The following is a 21702-nucleotide window of genomic DNA, read 5'->3' on the forward strand; positions in this document are numbered from 1 at the left end:
GTCGAGTTGAAGATCACGAAGGATCGACTCACGTTGATCCGCAGCGGGAAGGGTTTGACCGAGAGGAAGTGATGGAGGTTGATCGCCGTCGAGTAGCGTCGCCTTGGCAAAGAGAGTTCATAGAGGAACGGTCGTTCGATCCGTCTTACCGGCCCTCCATGGTTACTGTCACTCATCACGGTTCGGAGGGCAGAACCGTAACTCACAGAGCTACCGCTGGACTCCAGAGAGAGAATGAAGCTCTCCGATCCGCAGCTCGGACGGTGGATTCACCATTCACCGACGAGATCTTGAATGCGCCGCATCCAAGGAAGTTTGCTATGCCAGTCTTTATTCTGTTTGACGGAACGACCGATCCGATCGATCATGTGTATCATATCCAGTTGAAAATGGCCCTGAATACGGAAAACGACTCTTTAATGTGCAAATGTTTCCCTACAAGCCTGGCCGGACCGGCGCTCAGCTGGTTCAAAAACTTGCCTAGGAGCTCCATTGGCAGTTTCAGAGACCTGTGCGATCGGTTCGTAAGCCAGTACTATGGGAACAAACGCCCGCCGAAGGACATCTCGAGCCTATTCACGATGCGGCAGCACAAGGATGAACGTCTCCAGGCCTTTCTTACCAGGTTTAATCTCACTAAGAGTATGGTGATCGAATGCCACCCTTCTACGGCAGTTCAAGCCTTCAAGTTAGCCATGACACGCGGAACTCCCTTTCACACCAGTCTGGTAGTGAACACGCCGGCTACCATGGATGAACTCAATGAGAGAGCCGATGGCTTTGTGCGCCTCGAAGAAGAGGAGGCAGCTAATGCTCGGACAACGTCGCTTGTGTCGACCGAGGAAAAGTCCAAGGCAAAGATCAGGCAGAAGCAGGCTCAGCCACAACGTCAGACCACTTGGAAGGCCGAAAAAAGGTCCAGGGAGGAAGAGTTGATTACTCCGCTGAAGGTCACTCTGGCGAGGCTGTATCAGGAGAACAAGGACAAGTTTCATCCACCACTGCCAATTAGACAACCCCTCGAGCAGAGGGATCAAACTAAACATTGTGCTTTTCATTCTGATTTCGGACATTAGACTAACGAATGCAGGAACCTGAGGAGGCAAGTGGAGATGTTGATAGCTAGAGGGGAGTTTGCGAGTTATGTTCAAGGCTCGGCGATGGAGCAGAATCGACCAGTGGAACAAATAAAAAGGAGTCATAAACAAAGCTCCCACAATTCGCAACCAGTTCGTATAATCAATGCTATCCATGGTCGACCCGAGCCTAGTGAAGAGTCAGATGAGCTGCTACGGGTGCGCCTGCGGCAGGCGCAGATGAAGAAAAGGGTCGGCAATGTGTCCACTCTACACCAGCAGAGCCCGTCAATGCAGATAAAGTTCGACTGGACAGACCTGCAGCGTGTTCAACTGCCTCATGACGACCCGTTGGTAGTCAGTTTGACAGTGGCAGATTGCTTGGTGCGCAGAGTTCTGATCGATCCTGGGAGCAGTGCGAATGTTATGCCGAGGGACACATTTGACAGGCTCGACATTAAACCAGAGAGGCTCAAGCCCACCGGAAATCCCTTATTAGGGTTCGATGGGAAGAGGGTGGAACCCGTCGGGATGGTGGAAGTAGAAGTTCAAGCTGCAGAACGAGCTCTTATGGAAACTTTTGTGGTTGTGGAAATTCACCCCTCGTATAATCTCCTGATGGGAAGAGGATGGATTCACAGAGTCCGAGGTGTACCCTCAACTCTGCATCAGGTCATGAGGTGCCTCGGGCCCGATGGGGATAAAGTAATAGACATTCGGGGGGATCAGGTCGCAGCCAAAGAGTGTTATTCCGTCACACTAAAACATGCTGGGAAAGGAAAGGCGCCCGTCCGTTCGACAAGCCCCAGATAGCAATTACAGAAACCTCCGCCCGAGCAGAATAGGGTGGAGGAGTCAGTCGACTTGACCGAGGAGCCCCTTCTGGATGTGCAGATCGATCAGTCCAGGCCAGAACGAACTACCAGAGTAGGTATAAGACTGACCAGAGAAGAGCAGCAAGAGCTAGTGGATTTTTTGTCCCACAATGTCGACGTATTTGCATGGAGTCACCTAGACATGCCTGGAATTAGTCCTTCCGTATCCTGTCATTCCCTGAATGTCAATCCCAGTTTCAAACCAGTGAAACAGAAGCAGCGAAGATTTGCTCCAGAACGTAATCAGATCATAGCGGAAGAAGTCGATAGGCTGCTTGATGCGGGATTTATCAGAGAAGTGCACTACCCTGAGTGGTTGTCCAACGTCGTTGTAGTGCAGAAGAAAAATGGGAAATGGCGAGTATGCATTGATTTCACCAATTTGAACAAAGCCTGCCCGAAGGACAGCTTCCCGCTGCCTAAGATTGATCAAATGGTGGATGCCACCACTGGGTATGAGCGTTTAACCTTTCTGGATGCATATTCAGGTTATAATCAGATTCCTATGGACCCCGCAGATGAAGAAAAAACTTCTTTTGTCACCGAGCGAGGTACATACTGCTACAAAGTTATGCCTTTCGGGCTAAAGAATGCGGGAGCAACTTATCAACGACTTGTTAGCAAAGTTTTTAAGAATCAAATGGGTAAGATTGTCGAAGCCTATATTGATGATATGGTGGTAAAGAGTAGGAAAAAGGATGATCATCTGAAGCATCTGCAAGATGTATTCGATGTACTAAAGCGGTATGGAATGAGGCTCAATCCGGCCAAGTGCTCGTTCGGTGTGAGTTCCGGACAGTTTCTGGGACACGTGGTCAACCGCAGGGGCATCGAAGTTAGCCCCGCTCAAGCAGAAGCTTTGATTAAGAATGCCGAGCCAAAGACGATCAGAGAGGTGCAAGCGCTAACAGGACGAATAGCTGCATTAAGCCGATTTATTTCAAAATTGTCAGATCACTGCAAACCATTCTTTGACACGATTCGGAGCCATGGAAGGCAGGTCTGGGGGGATGAGCAACGGCAAGCATTGACTCATTTGAAGCAATATATGCAGAATCCACCAGTCCTGTCAGCCCCAGAACCGGAAGAAAAGTTATTTCTATATCTTGGAGTATCTGGTGTCGCGACAAGTGCAGTTCTGATTCGTTGCAAGGAAGGGGTGCAATACCCGGTATTTTATGTAAGCAAAACGCTGATGGAGGCAGAAAAAAGATACTCAAAGGCCGAACGGGTGGTACTTGCACTTGTAAATGCAAAAAGAAAGTTGAGGCATTATTTCGAATCCCACCCCATAGCTGTTCTGACAACTTTCCCAATCAGAACGCTTATGCACAAGCCAGAGCTCTCGGGCAGAATGACAAAGTGGGCCATAGAGTTGAGTTCATTCGACATAACGTATGAGCCGAGAACAGCTGTTAAAGGGCAAGCGGTAGCCGATTTCCTATTAGAATGTGACACCGAAGATACGGAAGAGGATCTTAGAAGCGGCTCTTGGAAACTTTTTGTGGATGGCTCCTCTAACCAGACGGGGGCTGGGATTGGGATCAAACTGCAAACCCCAGAGGGTACTTCCTTGAGCCAAGCACTCAGACTTGAGTTCCGAGCCACCAATAATGAAGCGGAATACGAGGCGTTGCTAAATGGATTAAAGTTGGCCAAAGAGCTACAGATTAAAAGTTTGACAGTGTATAGTGACTCGCAGCTGATTGTTCGGCAGGTAAATGGTGAGTACGCGACCAAGGATGACACGATGGGGGCATATCGTTCTGCCGTTCTGCATAGAGCCAAGGACTTTGCAACGATTGAATTCATACAGCTGCCGAGGGAACAGAATGCAGATGCAGACCGTTTAGCATGCAGTGCTTCGTGTTGCGGTGAAACATTGGCGAGGGTGATTCCAGTAGGGATAGTGACCCGGCCATCTATTTTCGAAGAACCGTTGGACTCTGACCCTTGGCAAGTCAACGTCATACCGTATGAACCGAGTTGGATTGATCCAATCATTGCTTATATTCGAGATGGCGTTCTGCCTATGCAAAGGGATGAAGCTAGGAGACTTAAAAAGAATGCTGCCAAGTACGCCATCGTGCGGAACCAGCTGTATAGAAGGTCCTATTCTGGCCCATACTTGAAATGTGTCACCCCCGCGGAGTCGCAGCAGGTATTGCGGGCTATTCATGAGGGAGTGTGTGGCAATCACTCTGGCGGGCGATCGTTAGCGCATAAAGCAATGACACAAGGGTATTTCTGGCCAAACATGTCAAGAGATGCGGAGGAGTTCTCTCGAAGGTGCGATAAATGCCAACGATATGGACCATTGATCCACCAACCACCTGAGGAATTGCACGTAATGGCCTCGCCGTGGCCTTTCGCGCAATGGGGATGGATGTGGTCGGTCCTCTGCCAACTGCAAGAGCTCAGAACAAGTATGTGTTACTGGCCACGGATTACTTTACTAAATGGGTGGAGGCAGAACCGTATCCTAGCGTGACTCAGACTCAGGTGAGACGATTTATTTGGAACAACATTATCTGCCGTTTCGGTGTTCCCAGATCGATAGTCATGGACAATGGCACAAACCTCGACAGCAGGCAAGTAAGAAAGCTGCTGGAGGAGTATGGAATCAACCAGAAGTTGGCTGCAGTAAATCATCCTCAGGCCAACGGACAAGCAGAAATCACAAACAGAACCATTTTCGCCTGCATTAAGAAGAAGCTGGAAGATCAGAAGGGGAAGTGGTTGGATGAACTCCCGAACGTTCTATGGGCTTACAGAACCACCCCAAGGTGGCCGACTGGGGAGAGCCCGTTCGCAATGGCGTATGGTACCGAAGCAGTTATACCGGTTGAGCATTTAGTCCCCACTATCAGAAGCTTAGCATGGAGTCGAGATCAGAACGACAAGATGTTAAGATTGAACCTCGACCTGATAGACGAAAGGAGGGACGCAGCGGCTATAAGGCTAGCATCGTATCAGCAAGTGCTGGTGAATAGTCACAACAAGAGAGTAAAACACAGGGATTTTGCCCCGGGCGATCTGGTTCTGAAAAGAAAGGTGGGGATGGTCAAAAAAATGATGCCACCCTGGGAAGGCCTATACAGAATTGCAGAAGTCATTGGCAAGGGGGCATATACGTTGGAAACCATGGCGGGAAGGTTGGTCAGCAGGCCCTGGAACGCCACGTCTCTGAAGAGGTACTACCAATAAAAGATAAGTTCTGGCTTTAATTGGATGTTGTTTGTTGTCAATCAAATACGTATGAATGAGCAAGTTACTGGAATTTACAAAAAAGAATTTTCTTTTCCAACGGTCTACTATAAAAATTTAAAGCCAAGTGGCAAGTGGCATTCTAGCCGAGCGCCAGGCACTTAAGCAAGATAAGTGGCAGCTGGCACTACAAGCCGAACGCCAGACACTTGCTAAAAATTTAAAGCCAAGTGGCAAGTGGCATTCTAGCCGAGCGCCAGGCACTTAAGCAAGATAAGTGGCAGCTGGCACTACAAGCCGAACGCCAGACACTTGCTAAAAATTTAAAGCCAAGTGGCAAGTGGCATTCTAGCCGAGCGCCAGGCACTTAAGCAAGATAAGTGGCAGCTGGCACTACAAGCCGAACGCCAGACACTTGCTAAAAATTTAAAGCCAAGTGGCTAAGCCAAGTGGCAAGTGGCATTCTAGCCGAGCGCCAGGCACTCAAGCAAGATAAGTGACAGCTGGCACTACAAGCCGAACGCCAGACACTTGCTAAAAATTTAAAGCCAAGTGGCTAAGCCAAGTGGCAAGTGGCATTCTAGCCGAGCGCCAGGCACTTGCCGTACAAACACACGACAAAGCTAAAAAAAAAAAAAAAAAAAAAAAAAAAGAGATATGTATGTAGTGAAGATGAGTTGAATAGAGCACAACACATAGGGAAAAAAGAGTTCTGTCATTTCATTAATATTGAACATTGAGTTTACAAAAGAGAGATGTCCATCATTACAAGAAGATATGAAATGGAAGAATTCGAAGGAGCCCTAGCTGGACGCCTCAGTACCAACAGCATCCTGGTCGTGCCGACTCGCCTCCTCGGCCCCATCAGCCGCCTCACCTTCATGAGGTGGGGAATCCAGGTGAATGACTGAATCGTTCGGCTGGGGTTCAGCGTCAGCAGTGGCTATAGAAGGAGCCACGGTTGACGATTGGGGAGCGGTCAGTGGCAGAGCGGTAGGAGGAGCTGTGATGATCCTTGAGGATGCGATGTCCTGGCACTCATCAAATATACGTTCCGCTTCGGTGGGTTCTGGGTCGACATAGACCCCCAGAGGCTCGATCCCCAGATCCTTGTCTACCTCATCCGGAGTGGAGCTGGTCTGTCCCTCATCCGGAACCCGGTCGGCAAAACCTTCCCGGAATCCTTGAGCATACCGAAGAGCACCGACCCTGGAGAACCGAGCGTGAAGGGCCAGCATCCCACCACCCACTCTGCTGATCGCGTCGATCAGAGCGGTACGCTCGTCCAGAGCTCTTTTTTCAAAGGCCATCCGAGCAGATTGTTCATCAGCTAGAAGGCGCTGGAGTTCTGCCTTCTCTTCTCTAATTGATTCCCGCTCGGTCTGCCAGACGCTTTTCTCAAGCTGGAGGGCGTCCTTCTCATCCTGAAGGGAATCATTCTCCTTCTTCAGGACATCTCTCTCTTGCTCGGCTTTGTCGAGCCGAACCAGCGCCTCGGTATTCTTCATGGCAAGGAGGTCGTTTTCTTTGTTAGCCACCTCCAGGCTGTCAGAATACTTTCGGGCCCTGGCATTCCCAATCTCCACCTGCTTCTGCATGGCCATCATTCCGAACAATGTCTGCATAGGTGCACAATAAAAACGGTTAAACCAATAGTCCAGACGGGCGAAGGCAAGACCAAGTAATATAAGAGAATTCATGAGTTAGAAAATAAAAGTCACCTCCATAGCAGATTGGGGAAAGCGACTGAACACGTCCTTCTGGGAAAGGCCCTTTGCCGCCTCAAGGTCCTTCGGAGTCCACATGCTCCTGTAGTAGGCCATAGCGGTCTGGCCATCCTTCAGCATGGTCTCGTTCGGTTTCACGAACGTCCCATCCGTTCGGGTGTACCGAGGGGCCCATGGCGGTAAGCTGGGGATAGAAGGGGGACCTGAAGCAGAAGCAGAGCCACCAGCTGCGGGAGGCCCAGAGGGAGAAGGAGCTCTGATCGCTCGGTGCAAGAGAGTACCCGGCCCAGAGACCCGGGTCCTTCTAATGAGAGGCTCCTCCTCAGGATCGATTTCACTGTCAGGATGAGGCCTTTTGCCTCGCTCTTTGTCCCGACCGCCCCCCGCAGCAGCAGGAGCTATGGTAGCTGGGGAGGGCGCGTTCTGGTTGGCAGCAGGGGCGCTGGTAACAGGGTTGGTAGCCGCTGCGCTCGGGACAGTGTCAGATATGGTGGCTGAAGAAGAAGCTGACGCTGGAGAGGAGGTCGCCCCAGCAGCAGGAGTGGCTGGGGGAGCATTTTTCCTCCTGCCAAAAGAGGGAATCTGAAGTCTGCTCATATTGTAGCCGAGTGATGAGAGCGCAAAGAGGTTGTCTGAAGTGAGGAGATCTGAGCAGGAAGGAATATCGTTCAGAACGTATCTCTTCAAGTAGTTACTCCTATCCCTGCAAACACTATAGCTCAAGTCATCATAAGGTATTCCCAAGGAGCGGCATAAGTAAGTGCAAAAACGAGGAACGCATGTTTCACAGGGGCAGTCATGTTTGTGGGATTTGAATTTTTTATAGGAGGAGACAGAGCAGACACCAAAGGCGCTCGGGATTGGGTAATCCTCTGCAGCCGGCGAAGACCAAGCCCCACTAATGCCCACTATGCTATCCCTCCAACCCTTTTCTGATTTTATTGTGTCAGTGCATATGGACATCTTCTCGAACGGGTAGAGGTGGTAGAAGGGCTCGTTAGTACGGATCTTACTGACCTTATAGCACAGAAGGAGGTCTATGAGGTCGAGGTCCAGATTTCTGTCACGCATCAATAAGAGCATAACAGATATGATCCTAAAGAAGTTGGGGTTGACCTGCAGAGGGGATATCCCCAATCTATTGAAGACATAATTAAAGAAAGGGTGCAGAGGGAACCTAACAACGTTCAATTGAAGGTTCGTGAATAAGACTTCGCCGGGCAGGAGGCCGGCGCCGGTCGTAATATTAACGTCTTGGGGGCAAACCCTAACTTCGATGTTGTCAGGAAGTCTAAGTCTCATACGAAGAACATCCAGATCTACAACCATGGTGGAAGTGCTAGAAGAATCTAAAAGAGGGCAAATGGAAGCCTGCCGAAAGTAAAAAGAACGAAACTAACCTCGGAGGACTGCAAGATCGCTGGAAGAATGACTCTTGAAGGATTTCACCGGAAAAAGCTTAGCACTGTTCTAAAAAGAGAGAGACTTGGCTGATGATGGAGACGGTAAAGGGAAGTGAAGTGGAATTCTAGAGCATTATAAAGGCGAGGGGGCCCGAGGGCCGAAGCGTCGGGAAGGCAAGAAATCCCTCGAGCTGCGGAACATTGATTCTGGATCTGACCGTCCGCTCCCCCACGTGGTTATCTCGAGCCGTCAGCGTCATGATGAGACGCCATCAATAATTACCCCTTATTAATTAAGGGGCAATTATGGGGGCAGTTGAGGAGGTCCCGGATGACATGGGCCAGGTCCGACTCGCAAGACACGACATTCAGTCCAAACAGCTGGGTCAGCCCATAGAAAGACACTGCCATATGGGCCGAACGGGAGTAAGCCCATCAAGCGTGACCAGGGCTTACAGAGGAATAGGCCCAGATCCAGCAATCAGCAAATATCTTGTAAATATCTTGTAAATATCTATAAATAGGAGTTGGAAGGAAGAGGAGAGGGATCTTTTTCGGGTTGAGGTGTAAGAATTCTAGAGAGAGAAAGAATAGAAGGAGTTTCTTGCATCTTCAGTGGAAATGCTGAGAAGAAATCTTCCATTTTTCTTTTTTTTTTTTTTTTTTTTGCTGGGATAATATTTACTTTACCTAAACATGAAGGTGGGTTTGACATTAGGAGTTTTGAGAGTATTGATTTTATTTTAGGACTTTCTGAACTTTAAAGAAGTTTTGTGGCGGATTAGATGGTTTAGACACAAAAACATTAAAAGGGCTCATTTTCAGAGTCTCGTTGCTAAACCAACTGATTTTGCAGTCTGGAGAACAATTTTGTCCATTCTTCAAAAAATATATATTTTTTTTCAGGTAAATCTTTTTTTTTTTTTTTTGGGCAAAATTTTAAGTCGAAGTTGAGATAGAGTCCATTTAGAGTGTGTAAAATATATTGCCAAAAATTTGTATCCATAAGTCTATGTATCTATAACAATCCCTGGTTTATATGTTTATGGCTTTTATTTCTGTTGTGCAGACAGGGGTATGCCTCTGACTTAGGTTTGTTTTGGTTGTTTTACAAAGCTATTCTTTTGTACATCATTATCTATTTTGTATCAATAAAATTCAACACATTCAGAGAAAAAAAATCAAATTACTAAGCCCTTTTTATGAGGACAACCACCTAGACATTTACAATAAGGTAAATACTTGTGTTAAGTGGTATTAAAAAATTTTAATAAGAATTCATTTTTTTTTTTTTTTTAATTTGAATTATGTGGTGAAAAGTAAGGCATCGGTGAGTTTCTGGACCCTATCTTCTGGATAAAAAAAATTGCAATAATCGATTTTGTAATGTTATATCCATACGGGTCGATTGCCTGTACAAATGTTATTGGTTTAGTAATGCCCATTTACCAAACTTTCATACTGATTTTTGTTTTTTTAAGTTCCCCCATGATACTAACCGAATGAAAAAGGCACCATATTACTAAACAAAACTCTTTACCGCCATCTACAAGCACATGAGGCATAAACCCTCAACCAAACTCCGTGAATCCACCAAATCCTAATGTGATACCTCTTGAATCCGAAACACGGGTTGATCAGACCCAGATCCAAACCCGAGAAATATCAGATAATTAAAGTATTTTATTCGAACACAGAATACAAAATGAATTTAATAAATAAACATTTAAGCTGAATGAAAACTAAAGTACAAAATCCTTTTGAAATTAAATTCTTAAAATCCCAAATAATAAAGATTTTAATAATCCATCTCCAAAACCTCCAAGGGTACAGCTCGGAAATCCATCCAGTGGACCCCTAATAAATAAAAACAAACTGAATTAAATCTAGAAAGAATCCATAATTAAATTGTGGAGAGAGATCCTACGTCGTCGGAAGAATGAATGACCGTCTCTGCTCAGCACGAACAAACTCAAGACTGGAATTGACGTACACCTGAAAAATAGAAGTGGGTCAGGCCCACGAACAAGTTCTATCCTACTACAATTCAAGTAGAGACTCGATACGCATGTACATACTAAATAGTTCAACAATAACTAATAATCCGTACATAAATATATCCACATTACTGGACTCTCGCTAGACTATGAAGAGGGTCTCAACCTGAATAGAAGGTATCACGCAAAACGCACCTGAGTGGGCATGAGTACCTAAGCCTAAACAGGTTATACCTCAACCTTCATAGCCAGCCACGCATCCTATTGCATATATGCACTCTAACTGTCGACGCTGAGACTCAAGCTCACATCGCGGTATCATAAAAATATACCTAAACTCCGTTCCTAACCATCCATAAGAAATCCAGTAAGTCGTTCGGCGTATTCAACCGTACTGACTCATATATATAAGGAGGATTTTATTTAACAACCCGTACCCTTATTCCAAAATAGGTAGGACTTAGCAAATTGAGCAAATCCAAACCTAGTATGACACCGTCCCATACCGGTGCATACAATCCCATCCATCCAACAGTTGATAAAACATTGACAATACAAATATCAATATCAACAATTCCACACTAAGCATATTAGAGTATATTAACAAACATGCTTAAATAAAACCAACAGTTGATAAAGCATTGACAATATAAATATCAATATCAACAATTCCATACTAAGCATGTTAGAGTATATTAACAAACATGCTTAAATAAAACCACTATACAATAAGCCATTACTTGAAATCACATCACAGAAGCCAACACTTGACCACACAGGACCATGTCTGTAAATATAACTCTATTCCCAGTTTCCACATAATTAACAGAGCCCAAATAGATATTGTATCAGTCAATTCCATGGCATCTTAAATAAATATAAATAATTTATCATACTCATAATTTTCTGTCCAACAAATTGATATACTAAATGTTAAAATTTAATCATCAATTAATCTTTAGCAAAAATATAAATTTTCAGTATATATTTCTATTCTATAAACATGTCATTAACAGTGAACAAGCTCTCATAGAAAATTACAATATAATTAAGAAATTTAAATCCAAATCCATATAGGTCTGCGAGACACATAAAACTATTCCATACAATTTTAACGATTAATTCTCTGTGTCCAATTTTATGTTATTCTGTCCCTTGAGACTTTAATCTTACTTTGGACAACCTCTAAAATATTCACTACAATATTTGTTCTCCTTAGAAAACTTAGAAATTCAATAACCAAAAAGCTTCCTCACTGAAAACTGAAAAACACGTTAACAGAACAAAAAAAAAAAAAAAACTGAGGGAAGCAAAGTGGAGCAGGCTCCCTAAACATTGGAGCTGCCTCCAATGGCCTTGGAGCCTGCTCCAAAGGCCTTGGAGCCGCCTCCAATCCAAGAGGAGCTGGCTCTCTCCCTACTCTTTTCCGTGTTTTATTTTTCCGATGTCGTTTTCACCTCCGGTACTTCCCTGCCAAGGTTCCTAGAAGCTGTAACTAAATCCCAGTAGGTTCCCACCCTTATTTAAGTCCTTATTACATTTACTAACATGGATTTAAATAGAAAACAGTGCAAGAAAGTTTCAAGTTTAAACAGTTTATTAAGCATAAAAGTTACGATTTAAACTTTAATCATGGAAACAGATAACATATATATATATATATATATATATATATATATATATATTTTTAAACATGTTATAAATAAACCTGGAATTAATCTAGTTTGCAAAGAACACGAAGCCTAAGGGAGAGAGTTAAGACAGAACTGTGACGACCCTGGTTTTTAGGTGAGCGTGTCCTGTGATGAACTGAAGATTGACCCGATAACGGATCCGATATGCAGAAGCGAAAACAGAAAACAAGACTCTAAGAAGTCAAAGTGACATTCCATGAGGTCGTGGAACTCAATGAGAACTGATGCGGAAGTAAAAGGTCAAAAATATGACAAATAAGCCCACAGGGGCAAAATAGTCATTTTACGCAGAAATGACGTTCCTAGAGTGTAAATTATTCTCGAGACACATCCATGACTTCCCGTGAAGTCACGGAACTCAAAAGAAAGTAGCGGAAGCGAATTACACGAAAACCTGACAAAAATAGCCTCAAGGGCAAAATGGTCATTTCTGAAAAAAATATAAAATCGGGTGCTACTGAGCACACCGTTGGGAAGACAGTAAAAAATTAATCAAGTTAGACTCAAGAATCACTTGATTCGGAATCCGGATGGAAGAGAAAAGTCAAAACAAAGTTTTGACGTCGCTGCGGCCGTGAATTACCTAGGGAAAATGCTGAAATTCGTGTGCCGTTTTGAGGTACTAAACGATATTTTCTGGAAAAACATGAAAAAGAAACCCATCTTAAAATAATTTTTCCAAGCTGACCATGTCAAAAGAAAAATTTATTTTTGACGTAAAATTCCCAAAATGCCCCTACAACAGACTTGTTCAAATAGTGCAAATGCGCACAGGAAATCAGATTTTGGCGCGGGGTTTTCGGGTCCGAGATGATATTTTCTGGAAAAATGTTGTGAAGAAACCCCCCCTAAAATCACGTTTTCTATGTAACCATTTTAAGAACGGAATTTATTTTTCAAAGAAAATTTTCGAAATGCCCCTAGATCAGAACTGAACAAGAGGGTTAAAAGTTGCTACAGTGACTATCTTCAACTGAGAGCAAAAACAGGCTAGAAGATGAATTTTTCTGGAAAAACACAAAGAAGAGACCCCCCTCAAAATTGAGTTTTCTACATGACTCACTAGAGAATTAAAAAAAAACGCAATGTAGAATGCCCGAAATGCCCCTCCATGAAATCTGGTCATGGAGGTTCAAAAAGCTGCTAAAAAAAAAAAAACAGAAAGCTAAACTTTGCGATCGATTTCCGGCTCTAAGATGACATTTTCTGGAAGAATACGAAAAAGAAACCCCCCCTAAAATCACATTTTCTAAGCGACCATGTGAAGACCGGAATTTAATTCCCGAAGAAAAACCCCAGAATGCCCTAAAATCAGATTATGCAACAAAAGTGCAAAATGAATTCATAGGAGGCTCATTTCACCAAAGGAGAAGGTTTGTCCGGAAACGACCATGCACGCAAACGTAACTTACTTATTAGGACGTGCTACAATAGTCCACGGCTTAAAAATACCACCGATGCAAAATTTGACCCCCCAATGGCCAAAAAGGCAAAAATGAATTAAAAATGGGAAATTTGAAAACAAAAATTAGGAAATGGTTTCAAATGACCGTTTGGTCCTTGGCCACACTTCAAACAAGATAAATGAGACCTAGTGGAGGTGCCGGAATACACTTTGCACCACCCGATTTGAAAATGAACCCTTAAAGGCTCGGATTCTACTATTTAGCCCAAAAATGCAATATATGAACTAAAATGCAAAAATGAAAACTAAATGGTGTTTGGCCTTTGGCCACACCTCACATATGGCAAATGAATGCTAAAGGATGAATTACATACACAATGCATATACCGGTGCGAAAATGACATATCAAAACCCTAATTTTCATACTTTTCTCATTAAAGGCAAAATTTAACATTTATGAATATTCATGGATTTCAAATAAAGTTTGGTCTTTGGCCACAAATTATATACATAGAATGAATATCAAAAAGTGTGCTTAAGCACATAATACAAGTTTTATACAAAAGGCTATAAAATGATATTCCATGCTAACATTTGCATGAAATAGAAATTGAAAAGCTAGAAACCATCTCAACGAACAGCAAGCATCACGAACCATGTTTTCATACTTCATCAAAACCCCCAGTAACTTTGGGGTGAGTAAACAAGTTTACTCGTAGAGAATGAGCATGCATCGACTCGATTTCTTTAGAGATTTTTAGGACTAACATGATATATTTCAAAAGGGATCATGCCACCTAACGTCTATGTCAAAGATTAGACTCAGGGATCATCATACGCTACTCATGCAATTGAAATGAAATACACGACATTCAAGCATACCGGTTACAAGTGTACTAAATGAAGATGCAACATGCTAGGTAAGTATGCAAAACACAAGTATACTAAACAAGATCGGAAACACAAAAGGCAAGTATACAAGACAAGAGTACGTTAAACGGGATCCAGGTACAAGAAGCAAGTGTGTAGTTCAAAGTATTCTAAATAAGATCTAAATACACGAAGTAAGCATAACATCTATGCAATTAAACAAGGTGGGAAAATACTCCATAAAACACGATAAGGTTCTTGTATCTTTAAGAGATAACACTAGAAGTCTAAGAATTTAAAGATTTTGCATGTTGATATAAATCATTACTCGCGGTCCATGCCACCTAGAATCTAAGTCAAGTTACACGTAGAGGATCATTCCTAAGTCATGGTAGCATAAAGTAACATGAAACAAGATAACAAAGAAATTTAACAAGATTGAAACAATTCAATTAGCACGACAATGACAAGGCATGAAATCAAGGATAAGGCATAGTATGAATGAAATCAAACAAGGTTGGAACATTTTATATAACAAGAAAAAAGTTTTAAATCTTCAAGGAATAGCAACTTGAAATTTAAAGAGTGAAATCAACCAATGTGGAAACTTGGATATCGCCCGGATTAAAACCGTACACTTTAGGGCTACTAACCCATGGGTACCTTCCCCGAGTGCGTAGTATAGAAAACCGGAATCTTGGGATCACTTTAGGGCTACTAACCCATGGGTACCTTCCCCGAGTACGCACTATAGTGTAGAGGGACTTTCCCCCGTACTAGAATCAAGTCCTAGCCATGTCAATTTTGATTGATATCACCAAGTTTCCAAAATCAACATGTTGTGCAAGTCAAGATAGCATTAAGAGACAAGTAATGCATTGAACACGTTTTATGCACAACTAAGATTTTGGAACACACAAGTCATGCCCTAAGTTCTTCACTATGATGGCATGTGAAATGTCAAGAAATCAATGTGTGCATTTATATAGACCACAACCAAGATAAATAGAACATGGAATCCATCAAAACAAATATACCATAAGTATAAGATACATGATTCAATTGTATACTAAACAACAAATGTGTGAATAAACCATTCCGAAACAAATGAGCATGTTCATTAAGCACATGTTCATTAACCAAGATACAAGAAGTCTAGATACATGATATCAATGCATGATTAACTCGAGGGAGACATAAAATGAAATTTAATCTACTTAAGGGATTAAATTATCAAGGTTACATGGCAAGTCCAAATTTCTATGAACAGGTTATGTCAAGAATCATGTCAAGGCCAAGTTCAATGTCAAGTTTCAAGTTCATTTCATACACGACACAACCATGTGAGTCAAGTTCCATACAAGGGAAATAAATGTAAGTTTCAAAACTTATCCGATTATGCTCAAAGTAATACACGTGAAGGAACTTATCAAGAAAATCATGAATACAAGGTTAGAAACTTAATCAAGTGCATAGAACCATTAAATGGATTTTAATTATTTCATTTAATTAAAATCTCTAGATTTTGAAAGTCATCCAAATGATCTCAATTTAATATATGTTATACAACATGTCACAACTTGATTTAAGAACATGGTACAAGTACATTTCATGCAAGGTACGGCCACGACTATTAAACTTTAATACTAGAAAAATAATAATTGAAATGTTTCAAAACCTAATCAAATATTCTAGATTTAATATATGTGAAACTATATGACATGCATATCAAGAATTTCAAGTCGAAAATCCAACGGAATGAATAGTACACTTGGAGCAATTTAATTAATCTAATTAATTAAATATTACTAGATTTCAAAACTTCTCCGATTACTCTCAAATTAATCTGTATTGAAGAGCATGCTAAAGCCTAATATAATATGCTATCACATGTTGATTTAAAACTAGATAAGGCCACATGATTTAATATTTTATTCAAGATAAATATTAAATAAAATCTTCATTACTTGTCCAAATAATCTATATTTAATATATGTCAATCTACATATCAAGGGGTAATATTCTATCATGCCACATGATTAAATAAAGTTATGGACAACCGGGAAAATTAAATCCTTCACAAGAAAAATAAATAATAAAATCTCTAGATTTTGTGATTCAAGCATGTAATCAAGTTGTATAAGCATCACAAGTATATAATATAGCAAGAAAGTAAATTATAACACACCTTACCTCAATTTGAGATGGAAATCTCAAATCCCCACCGGAAGAAAAGTGTTCCGAATCCGCTGAAATCGAAGGGTTTTGTCAGGGACAACACGATCCACATGAATACCCAAGAAGCCCCATGAAAATCACAACTTGACCTCAAGCCCAAACTCAAGAAATGGTCAGAAATGAATTCTAATAAGGGGGAAAGGTAGAGCACGATGAGGGGAACAACAAATGCTAAGGCTGAAAGATTTCTACCAAGGAAATCAAGTGGAGGAGAAGAAAGAGTGAAGGCAGCCCCTTGGGCTCTCATGGCTGCCAGCCAAGAGGAAGAAGAAGGTCTGAAAATCTGATTTTAAAAATTAGGGCAACCTATTTATAGAAATCTTAAAAAGTACTCCGAAAGGGCCTCGCTGGGTCCGGAAAAGTGAATTTTGAGCAAACGCGCTCAAATGGCAAAACTCCATGAACAAAAAAGATTCAAAATAAGAAAATATGAACAACGAAAGAAACGGCGTCAAAAACTGAGTCCCGAGCAGAAAGTTATGCCCCGAACAAGTTCGGCGGCAACCGAGTCCAGAAACTCTGAAACTAGAGAAAAATGACCAGAACGGAATTCTCCATGACTCGACGAAATGTGAAAATGAATCCTGTACGAGGATCCAGGCTCCAGACGAGGTATTTTGTAATAACTTTCGTTAATTGCACAATGACCCCTACAAAAAGGGTTAACTGCGAAATTGCCCCAGAATGAAAATATCTTCCAAAAGATATTTTCTTAGATACCCCTAAAATAAAATATCTTCAAAAGATATTTACGAAAAATATCCCAAGAAATGAAAAAGATTCTGAAGAATTGTGCATCCATGCCCTTATGGGCACCGGGAGCAACTAGAGTACCTTCTTGCAAAAGTAAAGATACGTATTTTGAGAAAACCACTCAAGATGAAGGCACGTGAAGTCAAAAACCAACTCCGAGCATGAGAAGTGAGGTTGTGCCAACAATGTGACAAATGGGGAAAAGACAAAATAGGGAAAAGGACGAAATAGTGTATAGTGTCCGAAAAGTGAAAATGCGAAAATGACTCGGTCCTCAAAGAAAGTTGTCAATTCACATGAAAGAGTTTCAGAAACCAATTCTGAGCACTCGAGATGACACTAAGCGACACGAAACAGAGCTCAGAAAAGAAAATTAAATGAAAAAAATTCATTCGTAAAATTTCAGGAAAAAGGAAAGGGAGGCAAATGACTGGGTCGTTACAAGAACTTGCCTTTGAGACTTTTGTTCAAAATCTCTACGTCGTCTTCTAAGGTCTTCGACGGTTCCTACTGCAAAATTCCTCCTCTGTTATCTTTCTACCTCCATAGACGTGAATAGGTTTTTTTTATTTATTTATTTATTTATTTTTTTTAATTTTATTAAACCTATGTAGAACTTAATACCTGAATTTATAGGATTAAGGTTTCCCTAATCCTAGTCCTAATACTATACGAGAAAACTAAGTTGGCTAAAGAAAATAAATAAAACCAAAACCCTAAGTTCAATTAATATAGTAAAAAAAAATAAAATACAATTTAATATGTAATTCCACCATTAATAATTAATTTCCACCATTAAATAAATAGTCATTAATTTAACCAACCTAAATCCAATTAAATAACAATGAAAAATAAAAATAAAAACTTAAATAAAACAAGTTGAATATACCAATCAAACAAACCAAAATAAATTAACTAACTATTAAACACATCAGCAAATAAAACACAATTAATCCATATCCTACAAACAATTTAAACAAGTTAAATAACTAAACTGCATTTAAAATGATTGACAAAAATTCCAGGACTGTCTTTTTTAAAATTAGGGATATTACATTCTTCCCCCCTAACAAAAGGAATTCCGTCCTCGGAATTCGCTCTTACCTTCATCCCATAATTCAGGAAACTGTGAGCGAATAACATCCTCCTGTTCCCAAGTGGACTCGGCCTCATTGTGATGATTCCACTGCACACGAACTAAAGGGATAACCTTGGTACGAAGGATTTGATCTCGGCGGTCAACAATACGACATGGTGACTCCAAATAGGTTGCATCCGGCTGCAACTCAATCTCCCCAACATCGATATGCTGATACCGATCCGCATCTCGCAGAAATTCCGTAACATGGAAACATTGAACACATTATGTACGCGATCCAAATTATCCGGAAGGGCCAATCGATAAGCAACAGCTCCTATGTGATCTGTGATCATAAATGGACCGACGAATCGCTGTGACTACTTCCCTTTCTTCCCAAAGCACATGACACCTTTCATAGGCGACACTTTGAGTAGAACTTGATCCCCAACCCTAAACTCCAAAGCACAAGTACGCCGATCAGCATAACTCTTCTACCTACTCTGAACAGTGCGCATACGATCCCTAATAAGAGCAATCTTCTCAGAAGTATCCTTAATAAACTCAGGACCCAAGAATCGGCTCTCTCCAACCTCCATCCAACAAACAGGTAATTGGCATGATCGCCCGTATAATGCCTCAAATGGTGCCATCCTAATAGTCTTTTGGAAACTATTGCTATAAGCAAACTCCACAAGTGACAAATAATCCTCCCAGTGGCCCTTAAAGTCAAAAACATAGGACCGAAGCATATCTTCCATGATCTGATTCACCCTCTCAGTCCGTCCATCAGTTTGAGGATGATAAGCAGTGCTAAGATGCAATTCGGTACCCAAAGCTTGCTGAAAACTCTTCCAAAATCCTGACACAAAGCTCGAATCCCTGTCCAATATAATAGACAATGGGATGCCATGTAGCTTCACAATCTTTGAAATGTAAAGCCTCGCCAACTGCTCCGATGTGTAGTCAGTGCAAATGGGCAAGAAATGCGTTGATTTGGTCAACCTATCCACAATGACCCAAATGGAGTTATGACCTTTGAAAGAATTTGGTAACCCCTCCACAAAATCCATAGAAATGCTCTCCCATTTCCACTCCGGTATAGGTAGTGGCTGTAGAGCCCCTGGTGGCCTCTGATGATCAATCTTAATCATCTGACAAGTACTACACTGAGAAACAAAAAGAGCAATGTCCCTCTTCATACCTGCCCACCAAAACTGCAGCTTCATATCCTGATACATCTTGTCTCTTCCTGGATGAACAGAAAACTCAGAGTGATGAGTCTCAGTCATCACATCCTTCCTCAAATTGTCAGCGGAAGGTACTACTAAGCGTCCCTTATATCTCAAGCCTCCGTCAGTCCCAACATAATAAAATGGGAACTTCCCCAGCAGCTATCTTTACAACTTTGTCAATACACTGCAGATCCGTGAGTTGTGCTTGCAGAACCTTGTGAATGATGGAAGGTGTAACCACTATGCAAGCCATAAAAGTATCCGACAACTCATCCACATTCCTCAAAGCATTCTACTCAGTGGTGAATAAGGCAGAAAGACTACCAATAGGCCGGCGACTGAGTGCATTCGCCACCACATTCGCCTTTCCTGGATGGTACTGTATAGAAAACTGCTAGTCCTTGACAAACTCCAACCATCTGCGCTGTCTCATATTCAGCTCCAGCTGAGTGAATAGATACTGCAGACTCTTGTGATCACTAAACAATCTGAAAGATTCACCCAACAGATAATGCTTCCAAATACGTAAGGCAAAGACCACTGCTGCCAACTCCAAATCATGTGTTGGATAATTAAGCTCATGAGGCTAAAGCTTCCAAGATCCATAAGAAATCGGTCGTTTTTCCTGCATCAAAACACATCCAAGGCCCTGCAACGAAGCATTCGTGTAAACGAGATACTCGATCCCGTTCTGTGGAGTAACCAGAACTGGTGCAGAAGTCAACTTCCTTTTCAGCTCATCAAAAGCTCGCTGACAGTGCTCATCCCACACGAACTGTACACCCTTCTTGGTCAAATGAGTGAGTGGTCCTGCTATCTTGGAAAACCCCTGGATGAACCTCCAATAATATCCCGCCAATCCGAGAAAACTCTAAATCTCGGTAGGTGAAGTAAGCTGTCCCCACTCAACCACTGTTGAAACCTTGGCTAGATCCACAACTATCCTCTTTTCTGACACCACGTGACCTAGAAACTTCACTTCCCTCTGCCAAAATTCACACTTCTCGAATTTGGCATATAACTGGTGTTCACGAAGCATCTGCAACACTATCCGAAGATGTCTCGCATGATCATCCTCAGACCTAGAATAGATCAAGATATCATCAATGAAAATAATGACAAACTGATCCAAATAAGCCCTGAAGACTCTGTTCATTAAGTCCATGAACACTGCTGGTGCGTAGTCGTCCCAAACGGCATGACACGGAACTCATAAGAACCATATCTCGTGAGAAACGCGGTCTTAGGAACATCCTGCTCCCTAACTCTCAGCTGATGATACCTAGAACGCAGATCAATCTTGGAGAAGTACGTGGCTCCCCTTAACTGATCAAACAAATCATCAATCCTAGGTAAAGGGTACTTGTTACGAATAGTAACCTTATTCAACTCCCTGTAATCTATACACAGGTGAAGCGAACCATCCCTCTTCTTCACAAACAGAACTGGTGCTCCCCAGGGTGATGTACTCCTACGAATGAAACCCTGGCTGAGTAATTGCTGAATCTAATCCCTCAGCTCCCTCATCTCCACTGGTGCTGATCGGTTGTCAATTATACATCAACCTTTGCAATAGCACAAAATATTGTAAAATAGGGCTATTGGTCGGGTAAGTCGAACCACTGGGACTGCTAGTTTATGGCAACTTAGGTGTTTAGAGTCATTTTTAGAATGATAAAGGGGGGTTATAGAGGATTTGTTGGATTGTCACTAAGATTATGAATTGAAAAGTGCATAAAACATTAATGCTAAGAAGTAAAGAGGCAAAGACAATTAAAAAGGGAACTAGGGAAGTGAATCCGCACTACCCTAAACACATGTTAGATCACGACTAAATGGGGATAGACAATATAAATGATGGTCAAGAATTATATAACAACACATGGTTACCCTATAATCATCAAGAAATTCATCAAATCAAAACAAGAATGATCCATCAAAAGTTTATACATTCGAACTACCTAAACTAGGGTGTAGCATCAAACATACTCTCTTAAGCAAAAGATTATCAAGCCTTAAATCAAATGATAAAGCACATGAAGCTAGGAATCAAGTATAAACCATCAAAGGGAATACCTAAGTAATAGACTATCGCGTTTCTCTATCAACATGCCATGAAAACCATTCATAATCTTATTTCCATT

The sequence above is a fragment of the Cornus florida genome, unplaced genomic scaffold, assembly GCF_030987335.1.
Source record: "Cornus florida cultivar Cherokee Brave unplaced genomic scaffold, ASM3098733v1 CherokeeBrave_3.0.0_Hap2_Chr11, whole genome shotgun sequence".
NCBI lineage: Eukaryota > Viridiplantae > Streptophyta > Magnoliopsida > Cornales > Cornaceae > Cornus > Cornus florida.